The sequence below is a fragment of the Nerophis lumbriciformis genome, linkage group LG29 (genome assembly GCF_033978685.3).
Source record: "Nerophis lumbriciformis linkage group LG29, RoL_Nlum_v2.1, whole genome shotgun sequence".
Classification (NCBI taxonomy): domain Eukaryota; kingdom Metazoa; phylum Chordata; class Actinopteri; order Syngnathiformes; family Syngnathidae; genus Nerophis; species Nerophis lumbriciformis.
Genome location: NC_084576.2, coordinates 22,547,903 through 22,560,000, shown reverse-complemented (window position 1 = coordinate 22,560,000; position 12,098 = coordinate 22,547,903).

Genomic DNA, 12,098 nt, shown 5'->3' with positions numbered 1-12,098 from the left:
CCGGGCAACAATATTGGGGGCGTGCCTTAAAGGCACTGCCTTTAGCGTCCTCTACAACCTGTCGTCATGTCCGCTTTTCCTCCATACAAACAGCGTCACATAATATATGCGGCTTTTACACACACATAAATGAATGCAAGACATACTCGGCCAACAGCCATACAGGTCACACTGAGGGTGGCCGTATGAACAACTTTAACACTGTTACAAATATGCGCCACACTGTGAACCCACACCAAACAAGAATGACAAACACATTTTGGGAGAACATCCGCACCGTAACACAACATTAACACAACAGAACAAATACCCAGAATCCCTTGCAGCACTAACTCTTCCGGGACGCTGCAATTCACACCCCCCGCTACCACCAAACCTCGGCCCCCTAACTTTGCCCACCTCAAGAACCTGACCCTCAACCCCGCCGGCCCCCCCATCTCCCGAATTCGGAGGCCTCAAGGTTGGCAAGTATGTAGGCTGCACCTTGGACAGCCCTGGATTAAGTCCTCTGCTGCGTTAAAAAGAAAGATACAGTAGGAAGGGGACTCATATGGCCCCATTTGTCGCGGTTTACCTGACACATGAAACGTGACGAATTTGGGCCGTGCGCTACCCACTGGCAGTACAGTGGTGAATACCGTATTTCCTTGAATTGCCGCCGGGTATATATTATCCGCATGCCTCGTTTTACCACCGGGTCAAACTCGTTTCGCAAAATAATTAGCGCATGCTTAGAATTAGCACCGGGTCAAACTCGTTTCACAGAATAATTAGCGCATGCTTCGTTTTACCGCCGGGTCAAACTCGTTTCGCAGAATAATTAGCATATGCCTCGTTTTACCGCCGGGTCAAACTCGTTTCGCAGAATAATTAGCATATGCCTCGTTTTACCACCGGGTCAAACTCGTCACGTCACGAGTGACACTTCACCTTTCAAGGCATCATTTTCCAAAATGGAGGAGGCTAATTTCAATAATTTAAAATCGCATTAAGGGAAGAAGATAAAGAGCTATTCAGTAGAATTTAAGGTCCAAGCTATTGAATATGCTAAAAAGAACAGTAAAAATGTTTTATTAATATAGCTGCGTGTGTCAAATATGAGTCATTAAATGACTCCCGCCTCATGGTGGTAGAGGGCGCTAGTGATCCCAGGGATCATTCTTGCGACTACTCGGCTGCAGAAGAAGTGACAACAACAGTTTTCTAAACTGGATTTTCAATCGAAGCAGGAGGTAATAATTAAAGGAAGATCTCCATCGAGACAGAGAGACTTTTAAAACTGAAGAAAGATAAGGAAGACTTCTATAAACAAGTTATCGATGCTTTTGTTCAGAAGGAGCGGTGCATGGACTTCATTTATAAGTAAAGGTAAGACCATAATAGCGTTTTTTTCATGATGGTATCCTTACATCACACTCAAATTTATAAGCTCAGGTCTAAATTTACCGCATGCCTTTGGTAAGCGCCGGAGTGAGAAGAGGTTTTAAATTAATTACCGCCCCGGCGCTAATTCAAGGAAATACGGTATTTCAATTCCAGCTCAGTTGCTATGTGGAGTGGCGCTTCCCACCCAGGACTGGGGGCCTACCCCACTGTGCTCGGATCATCGCCAATCCCCCAGTTGACCCTCAAAAGTGTCGTCACCGGTAAGCGCCGCAAAGTATGTTTTCCGAACAACCGTCCAATTAGGCGACAGTGTCCTCGGCTGCTGTGCGAGACTGATAACAAGGCGGCAAAGTGTCGCTCCGGGATTCCTCGTAACAGAATGTCCCCGTTTGGCCCTAAATCAGCTCCCTCCTCGAGAGGCGCCAGGGAGCTTCATCTCCTGGCTTCAACATCCGCCTTGAAAGCGACGCTGACGTTAGAACGCTGTTGCTTTTCTTCCGAAGAGTCGAGATGAGACAGACGGGAACGAAGCAGCAAATTGCTCTGTTTGCTTCCCTGCAGCGACTTCTCTCTTCCTTCACTCCCTCATGTCGCTCTGATCTTTGCTCCCTGCCGCTGCGAGGAAACAGCCTTTTTTTTTCTTTTCCCCCCCTAGCTTTTTAGTCCCGATGTTGTGCCTAAGTTCACGTTTGAACCGTGCGATTAATCAAATGATTGCTTCTGTTTCAAGGAATCCCTCAAGGACCCGACAGCCGGTCTGTCCAAAACTGACTCTGGTGCTTTTGTTCATTTTGTTCAACTGAAAATGGATGGTAACAACCTTCTGCAGCCTGGAACAAACATGAATTGTCAAGAGCAAACAAAAAAAAATGGGTTGTTTTTCGTAAAACATCTCCGATTGTGTCACAAAAGTGACTACAACCCTGACATTAGTAATTATGGGCCTGCTCCAATGCAAGAACTTACAGTAATGGGTTCTTCAACATGGTTCGCCAACCAAAACGTTGGCATAGTGAAGCAGAGTTCCCCATAAGAATAAACGTAAACATGAATAATTTGTTCTAGCCTCGCCAAAAGTTCCTATTTTAGTTAAAAAAAAAAGCAAAAAACTGCACACCTTGAAGACACTATAATGTAGTAGTTCTGTAGAGGGCCACAAAAAATATCTGTTTCTCAGCTGTGGTCCATATAGTTGTAATACACTTTTCCACCACTTGTGGCAGTAATGACAATATCGAACATACAGAAGAAGTCTGGAACTAAAGTCAAAGAGAAGTTTCTCAAGCGCAAAAATTATGACTAAAGTGTTGAAGCATTGTAATTTAATTGACAGTTTAATTAAGAAACATACTCATTAGGGATGTGAAAAAAATGGGTTTTTGAATTAATCGCGATTCTTATTTGTAACGATTAAAAAAAAATATTCTTTTACATGTCTCACAAAAGTGACTACAGTCCTGACATTTCAGCAATGCTTATGGGCCTGCTCCAATGCAAGAACCCATTCACATGCTGCAAAGCCTCTGCTCGCTTCTTGCTTCTGCTAGCAATTTATCTAATCAACACCATTGAGAAGCTTTCAATCTAGAGCCGGATCCCGTTGTTCACTTCAAAGAGCCGACTTTAATTCGACTCTGGTTCGCGACCGACCCATCACTACCCTACAGTGGAACCTGGATCTACAATGGGTTCTTCAACATGGTTCGCCAACCAAAACGTTGGCATAGTGAAGCAGAGTTCCCCATAAGAATCAACATAAACATGAATCAATTGTTCGCGCCTCGACAAAAGTCCCTATTTTAGTAAAAAAGAAAAAAACTGCACTCTTCGGAGACAATGTAATGTAGTGTTTCTTAACCATAGGGCCATTGTAGAGGGCCACAAAAAATATATGTCTCTCAGCTATGGTCCATATAGTTGTAATACACAAAAAAAATGGTCCTGTTTTCGTAAAACATCTCAGATTGTGTCACAAAAGTCACTACAGCCCTGACACTTCAACAGTAATTATGGGCCTGCTCCAATGCAAGAACCCATTCACATGCTGCAAAGCCTCTGCTCGCTTCTTGCGTCTGCTCGCAATTTATCTAATCAACACCGTAGAGTAGTTTTCAATCGAGACCCGGATCCCGTCGTCCGGCTCTGGTTCGCGACCGACCCATCACTACCCAACAGTGGAATCTTGATCTATGAACTTACAGTAATGGGTTCTTCAACATGATTCGCCAACCAAAACGTTGGCATAGTGAAGCAGAGTTCCCCATAAGAATCAACGTAAACATGAATCATTTGTTCTAGCCTCGACAAAAGTCCCTATTTTAGTAAAAAAGAAAAAAACTGCACTCTTCGGAGACAATATAATGTAGTGTTTCTTAACCATAGGGCCATTGTAGAGGGCCACAAAAAATATCTGTTTCTCAGCTGTGGTCCATATAATTGTAATACACAAAAAAATGGTCCTGTTTTCGTAAAACATCTCAAATTGTGTCACAAAAGTCACTACAGCCCTGACATTTCAACAGTAATTATGGGCCTGCTCCAATGCAAGAACCCATTCCCATGCTGCAAAGCCTCTGCTCGCTTCTTGCGTCTGCTCGCAATTTATCTAATCAACACCGTAGAGTAGTTTTCGATCGAGACCCGGATCCCGTCGTCCGGCTCTGGTTCGCGACCGACCCATCACTACCCTACAGTGGAACCTGGATCTACAAACTTACAGTAATGGGTTCTTCAACATGGTTCGCCAACCAAAACGTTGGCGTAGTGAAGCAGAGTTCCCCATAAGAATCAACATAAACATGAATCAATTGTTCTAGCCTCGACAAAAGTCCCTATTTTAGTAAAGAAGAAAAAATCTGCACTCTTCGGAGACAATGTAATGTAATGTTTCTTAACCATAGGGCCATTGTAGAGGGCCACAAAAAATATATGTCTCTCAGCTATGGTCCATATAGTTGTAATACACAAAAAAATTGTCCTGTTTTCGTAAAACATCTCAAATTGTGTCACAAAAGTCACTACAGCCCTGACATTTCAACAGTAATTATGGGCCTGCTCCAATGCAAGAACCCATTCCCATGCTGCAAAGCCTCTGCTCGCTTCTTGCGTCTGCTCGCAATTTATCTAATCAACACCGTAGAGTAGTTTTCGATCGAGACCCGGATCCCGTCGTCCGGCTCTGGTTCGCGACCGACCCATCACTACCCTACAGTGGAACCTGGATCTACAAACTTACAGTAATGGGTTCTTCAACATGGTTCGCCAACCAAAACGTTGGCGTAGTGAAGCAGAGTTCCCCATAAGAATCAACATAAACATGAATCAATTGTTCTAGCCTCGACAAAAGTCCCTATTTTAGTAAAGAAGAAAAAATCTGCACTCTTCGGAGACAATGTAATGTAGTGTTTCTTAACCATAGGGCCATTGTAGAGGGCCACAAAAAATATATGTCTCTCAGCTATGGTCCATATAGTTGTAATACACAAAAAAATGGTCCTGTTTTCGTAAAACATCTCAGATTGTGTCACAAAAGTCACTACAGCCCTGACATTTCAACAGTAATTATGGGCCTGCTCCAATGCAAGAACCCATTCGCATGCTGTAAAGCCTCTGCTAGCTTCTTGTTTCTGCTCGCAATTTATCTAATCAACACCGTAGAGTAGTTTTCGATCGAGACCCGGATCCCGTCGTCCGGCTCTTGTTCGCGACCGACCCATCACTACCCTACAGTGGAACCTCGATCTACGAACTTACAGTAATGGGTTCTTCAACATGGTTCGCCAACCAAAACGTTGGCACAGTGAAGCAGAGTTCCCCATAAGAATCAACATAAACATGAATCAATTGTTCTAGCCTCGACAAAAGTCCCTATTTTAGTACAAAAGAAAAAACTGCAAGCTTCGGAGACAATGTAATGTAGTGTTTCTTAACCATAGGGCCATTGTAGAGGGCCACAAAAAATATATGTCTCTCAGCTATGGTCCATATAGTTGTAATACACAAAAAAAATGGTCCTGTTTTCGTAAAACATTTCAGATTGCGTCACAAAAGTCACTACAGCCCTGACATTTCAACAGTAATTATGGGCCTGCTCCAATGCAAGAACACCACTTGTGGCAGTAATGACAATATTGAACAAACAGAAGGTGCTAAAGTCAAAGAGAAGTTTGTTTTAAGCGCAAAAATTATGACTAAAGTGTTGAAGTTGTATTTTCATTTGCATTTTAATTGTATTGACAGTTTAATTAAGAAACAAATTCATCAGGGCTGTGAGAAAAATATTGATTTTCGAATTAATCGCAATTCTTACTTGTAACAATTCTTAATCAATTTAAAAAAAAAATTTTTTTTTTCCTTTTTTCTGAAGTAAAATATCTAAGATTGTGTCACAAACAGCCCTGACATTTCAGCAGTAATTATGGGCCTGCTCCAATGCAAGAACCCATTCACATGCTGCAAAGCCTCTGCTCGCTTCTTGCTTCTGCTCGCAATTTATCTAATCAACACCGTAGAGAAGCTTTCGATCGAGACCCGGATCCTGTGGTTCACTTCAAAGAAAAAAAATTATTTGTTTGGACTCGACATACGTGGGCAAACGTACCAGTTTTTTTGCGCACAATGTTCGACCGCGATACGAAAATCCTGCAGAACCTTTTCACCGAAAAAACCCAATATGAGAAGTGGCGCACACAAAAAAAACGATAATGTAAAATAAAATCAGGAAAGCGGAAAGCGGCCAATCATTGACAATCATTGACTGACAGGAAGTGACATCATCAACAATGAGAAGGAATAAGTCGGAACCCGAAAGCTCTTAGCTGTCGTACCCTGCAAAAAAAATACACCTGTGGACTTTACAGTCGAAAAACTGTCAAGAGTTTTCCAGTAGGAATGGGAATCATAGGGCCCCATTCCTGGGTGAAACTGCAATGCAGTCTGCTGAAAATAATGGAAAAGCGCCACTCTACAACTGGCGCTGTGGTCAAATTTGGAATGATCACAACGCACATTTTAAGATAATCAACACTGTACTGCCATCTGGCGGCAAAAGTAGATAGTGCACCGCCAATTTCGTCACGTTTAATTTGTCGGGCAAACCTCGAGGTGTGGGGCCATATGAATCCCCTTTTTACTGTACTGTCATTTTTTTTTACTGTATTGTTATTTCCACAGTAAAATTCTGGCCACTGAGCTGTCGTTTTTTACCGTACAATCTACCGTTGTTGTTTTTACGGTGTAATACCGTGAATGGAAAAACACTACCAGTGTTATTTTTACAGTAAAATTCTGGCCAGTTTTCATCGTAAACTCCATGGTTATTGATTCACAGCAGGGGCGTCACTAGCTTTTAAGGACAGGGGGGGCTTAGTTTAACAAGCCATCCTATAATATTACAACAGCTATTAATGTAACAATACAATAAAATAAATATATTTAATGATGTTTTTTTCATTATTTTAACAATAGGCTAATGTACATTACTTTATATAGATTCTACGAGAAACACAAAACTTAAAAACTAAATTATTTACAATTGCACACACAAGGTTTCGTGCAGCTTCACTCATTGTAAAGGAAGATAATGTGCTTCGTACACCTGCAGGACCGCAAGCAAGGTCGCAGAGAAAATGCGGACTGGAATTTGAGTGATGTGGGCATTTTCTATATGAACAAGTGGAATGGATTGGATACCGACGAACGAAAGGGGCTCTCTACCTTACGCTACGAAGTGAGAGGAAACTGAGTGAATAATAACAGGTTATGTGATTATTTATTTAAACTCATATTCGGGCCACTTTATAATGAATATGTATTTGTAAAAAAATATATATATATATATATATAACACCAAATTATTTAGGGGGGTTTAAGAATATTTTAGGGGGGCTTGAGCCCCCCTAAAATAGGCCTAACAACGCCAATGATTCACAGTGTAACGCAGTAATTTGGTTAAAACAACTCTAACACTGTTTTGTCACTGTAAAATTCTGGCATCCGCAAAATCTGACCCAAAGTAAAAAAAAGTTAACTAATTCCCCCTCCTCCATGTTTCGTGCACCCCCTGCCGCCAAGTGGCGGCCTTGAGCGAATGTAGAGCATGACCGACACGTGCATGGCCGCCCTGTGTCAAGTCTTCCCCGGCTCGTGTGCGGAAGACGAAGACGCGGCGTAGTAACGTTGTGATGCTCCCCCCCCCCACTGTCCTGTAAGACGACACATATATTTTTGTATCAACATGTTGTATGATATTGTACTTGAAGGATTAAAGCCGTGAATGCACCGTGTCAAACGACTCTTGTTTTATTCCACACTTGGGACGCAGAAGTAGATTAACAGCGGCGTGCATTTTGAACGAGGCACGCGCGCACACGTGCACACACGCGGAAAAAAGAAAGAGCAGTTTAACTGACATTTGCAGTTTGTTGAGCGCAAGCGAGGGTCTCTTTGGCTCCCTTTTAGCCGCCAGCAAAGACCATACATTATTCATTCCAATACGCATATGCTTTTTCTTCTCAACAGCATACATAATGAACGCCTTCGTGACGCTCGGGGGAGGGGGGCACTGTCATGTGCCGTCTTTCTTTCTATTTGGGGGGATAGGTGGTGTAGGTCCAAATGGTTTTGACACAAAAATAATCCAAACACTTAAAAAAATCATGTAGCGGGGGATTTTTATAATGCGGTGACACAAGTTCCCACCGCTTCCCAAAAAAAACTCACACTTTATGTGTTGAGTGTGAAGCAAGTGGTTGGGTTGGTTGGAAAAAACAGTGAACAGATTTCCAGACAAAAAAACAACATATCTCACCGTATTTTCTCGACTATAGAGCGCAGCGGTATATAAGCCGCACCCACTAAATACAAATAAAAAATCTATATATAAGCCGCACCAATACGTTGCAAAATTAATTATTTACACAGAATTTTGTATAATAGATAATTGTGTTACACTTTATTCAATTACCGTATTTTCCGGACGCTAGAGCGCACCGGTATATAAGCCGCACCCACTAAATTCTAGAAAATAAAAAAAATCAATATATAAGCCGCACCGGACTATAAACCGCAGATATATACCTTGCGAAATTAATTATTTAGACAGAATTTTGTCAAATTAATCATTTTGTTACAATTTCCGTTTTTTTCCAGACGCAGGAGCGCACCCTTTAAATTTTAGAACAAAAAACTATTTTTTCATATATTTTCCGCGCCGGACTATAAGCCGCAGATATATACGTTGCGAAATGTATTATTTACATAGAATTTTGCAAAATAAATAATTTTGTTACAATTTTTAAATTGCCGCATTTCCCAGATACTGGAGCGCACCGGTATATAAAACACACCCTCAAAATTTTAGAAGAAAAAACTAATTTTCCATATATTAGCCGCAGAAATATACATTGCGAAATGTATTATTTACACAGAGTTTTGTAAAATAAATAATTTTGTTAAGATTTTTAAATTACCGCATTTTCCGGACACTAGAGCGCACCGGTATATAAGCCGCACCCACTAACTTTTAGAAGGAAAAAATCTATATATAAGCCGTGCCGCACCGGACTATAAACTGCAAATATATACAGTACATTGCGAAATGTATAGTTTACACAGAATTTTGTAGAATAAATAACTTTGTTACAATTTTTAAATTACCGTATTTGCCGGACGCTAGAGCGCACCGGTATATAGACCGCACCTTCAAAATTTTAGAAGAAAAAAACAATTTTCCATATATTAGCCGAAGATATATACTTTGCGAAATTAATTATTTACACAGAGTTTTGCAAAATAAATAATTTTGTTAAAATTTTTAAATTACCGCATTTCCCGGAAACTAGAGCGCACCGGTATATAAGCCGCACCCACTAAATTTTAGAAGAAAAAAATCAATGTATAAGCTGCACCGGACTATAAACCGCAGATATATACAGTACATTGCAAATGTATTATTTGGACAGAATTTTGTGACATGAATAATTTTGCTACAATTTTTCCAATTACCGTATTTTCCCGATGCTAGAGCGTACCGGTATATAAGCCGCACCCACTAAATTTTAGAAGAAAAAACCATTTTTACATATATTAGCCGCGCCGGACCATATGCCGCAGAAATATAGGTTGCAAAATTAATTATTTACACAGAATTTGGTCAAATAAATAATTTTGTTACAATTTTTAAATTACCGTATTTCCCGGACGCTGGTGGGCACCGGTATATAAGCCGCACTCACTACATTTTAGAAGGAAAAAATCTATATATAAGCCGCACCGGACCATAAACTGCAAATATATACAGTACATTGTGAAATGTATTGTTTATACAGAATATTGTAAAATAAATAATTTTGTTACAATTTTTCCAATTACCGTATTTTACCGATGCTAGAGCGGTATATAAGCCACACCCTAAAAATTTTAGAAGAAAAAACAATTTTTCCATATATTAGCCGCGCCGTACCATATGCCGCAGATATATATGTTGCGAAATTAATTATTTACACAGAATTTTGTAAAATAAATAATTTTGTTTAAATTTTTAAATTACCGTATTTTCCGAACGCTAGGGCGCACCGGTATATAAGCTGCACCCATTCAATTTTGGAAGAAAAAAATATTTTTCCACATATTAGCCACACCAGACCATAAGCCACAGATATATACGTTGCGAAATTAATTATTTACACAGAATATTGTAAAAATGTTGTTACAATTTTAAAATTACCGCATTTCCCGGACGCTAGAGCATACCGGTATATAAGCCGCACCCACTAAATTTTAGAAGAAAAAAATCAATATATAAGCTGCACCGGACTATAAACTGCAGATATATACAGTACATTGCAAAATGTATTATTTGGACAGAATTTTGTAAAATGAATAATTTTGTTAAAATTTTTCTAATTACCGTATTTTCTGGATGCTAAAGCACACCGGTATACAAGCCGCACCCTCAAAATTTTAGAAGATAAAAAAAAATTGTTTCCATATATATAAGCCGCGCCGGACCATAAGCCACAGATATATACGTTGCGAAATTAATTATTTACACAGAATTTTGTAAAATAAATAATTTTGTTACAATTTTTAAATTACCGCATTTCCCGGATGCTAGTGCGCACCGGTAAATAAGCCGCACCCACTCAATTTTAGAAGAAAAAAATCAATATATAAGCCGCACCGAACTATAAACCGCAGATATATACAGTACATTGCAACATTTATTATTTAGACAGAATTTTGTAAAATGAATAATTTTGTTACAAATATTCCAATTACCGTATTTTCCCGATGCTAGAGCACACTGGTATATAAGCCGCACCCACTAAATTTTAGAAGAATAAACTATTTTTCCAAATATTAGCCGCGCCGGACCATATGCCACAGATATATAGGTTGCGAAATTAATTAATTACACAAAATTTTGTAAAATAAATAATTTTTTTACAATGTTTTAATTACCGTATTTCCCGGACGCTAGTGTGCAGCGGTATGTAAGCCGCACCCACTAAATTTTAGAAGGAAAAAAATCTATATATAAGCCGCACCGGACTATAAACTGCAAATATATACAGTACATTGCGAAATGTATAGTTTACACAGAATTTTATAAAATAATTAATTTTGTTACAATTTTTAAATTACCGTATTTGCCGGACGCTAGAGCGCACCGGTATATAAACCGCACCCTCAAAATTTTAGAAGAAAAAAACAATTTTCCATATATTAGCCGCAGATATATACGCTGCGAAATTAATTATTTGCACAGAGTTTTGTAAAATAAATAATTTTGTTACAATTTTTAAATTACCGCATTTCCCGGACGCGAGAGCGCACCGGTATATAAGCCGCACTCACTACATTTTAGAAGGAAAAAATCTATATATAAGCCGTGCCGCACCGGACTATAAACTGCAAATATATACAGTACATTGCGAAATGTATAGTTTACACAGAATTTTGTAAAATAATTAATTTTGTTACAATTTTTAAATTACCGTATTTGCCGGACGCTAGAGCGCACCGGTATATAAACCGCACCCTCAAAATTTTAAAAGAAAAAAACAATTTTCCATATATTAGCCGCAGATATATGCATTGCGAATTTTATTATTTACACAGAGTTTTGTAAAAAAAATAATTCTGTTAAGATTTTTAAATTACCGCATTTCCCGGACGCGAGAGCGCACCGGTATATAAGCCGCACCCACTAAATTTTAGAAGAAAAAAATCAATGTATAAGCTGCACCGGACTATAAACCGCAGATATATACAGTACATTGCAACATTTTTTATTTGGACAGAATTTTGTAACATGAATAATTTTGCTACAATTTTTCCAATTACCGTATTTTCCCGATGCTAGAGCGTACCGGTATATAAGCCGCACCCACTAAATTTTAGAAGAAAAAACTATTTTTCCATATATTAGCCGCGCCGGACCATATGCCGCAGGAATATAGGTTGCAAAATTAATTATTTACACAGAATTTGGTAAAATAAATAATTTTGTTACAATTTTTAAATTACCGTATTTCCCGGACGCTGGTGCGCACCGGTATATAAGCCGCACTCACTACATTTTAGAAGGAAAAAATCTATATATAAGCCGCACCGGACCATAAACTGCAAATATATACAGTACATTGTGAAATGTATTGTTTATACAGAATATTGTAAAATAAATAATTTTGTTACAATTTTTCCAATTA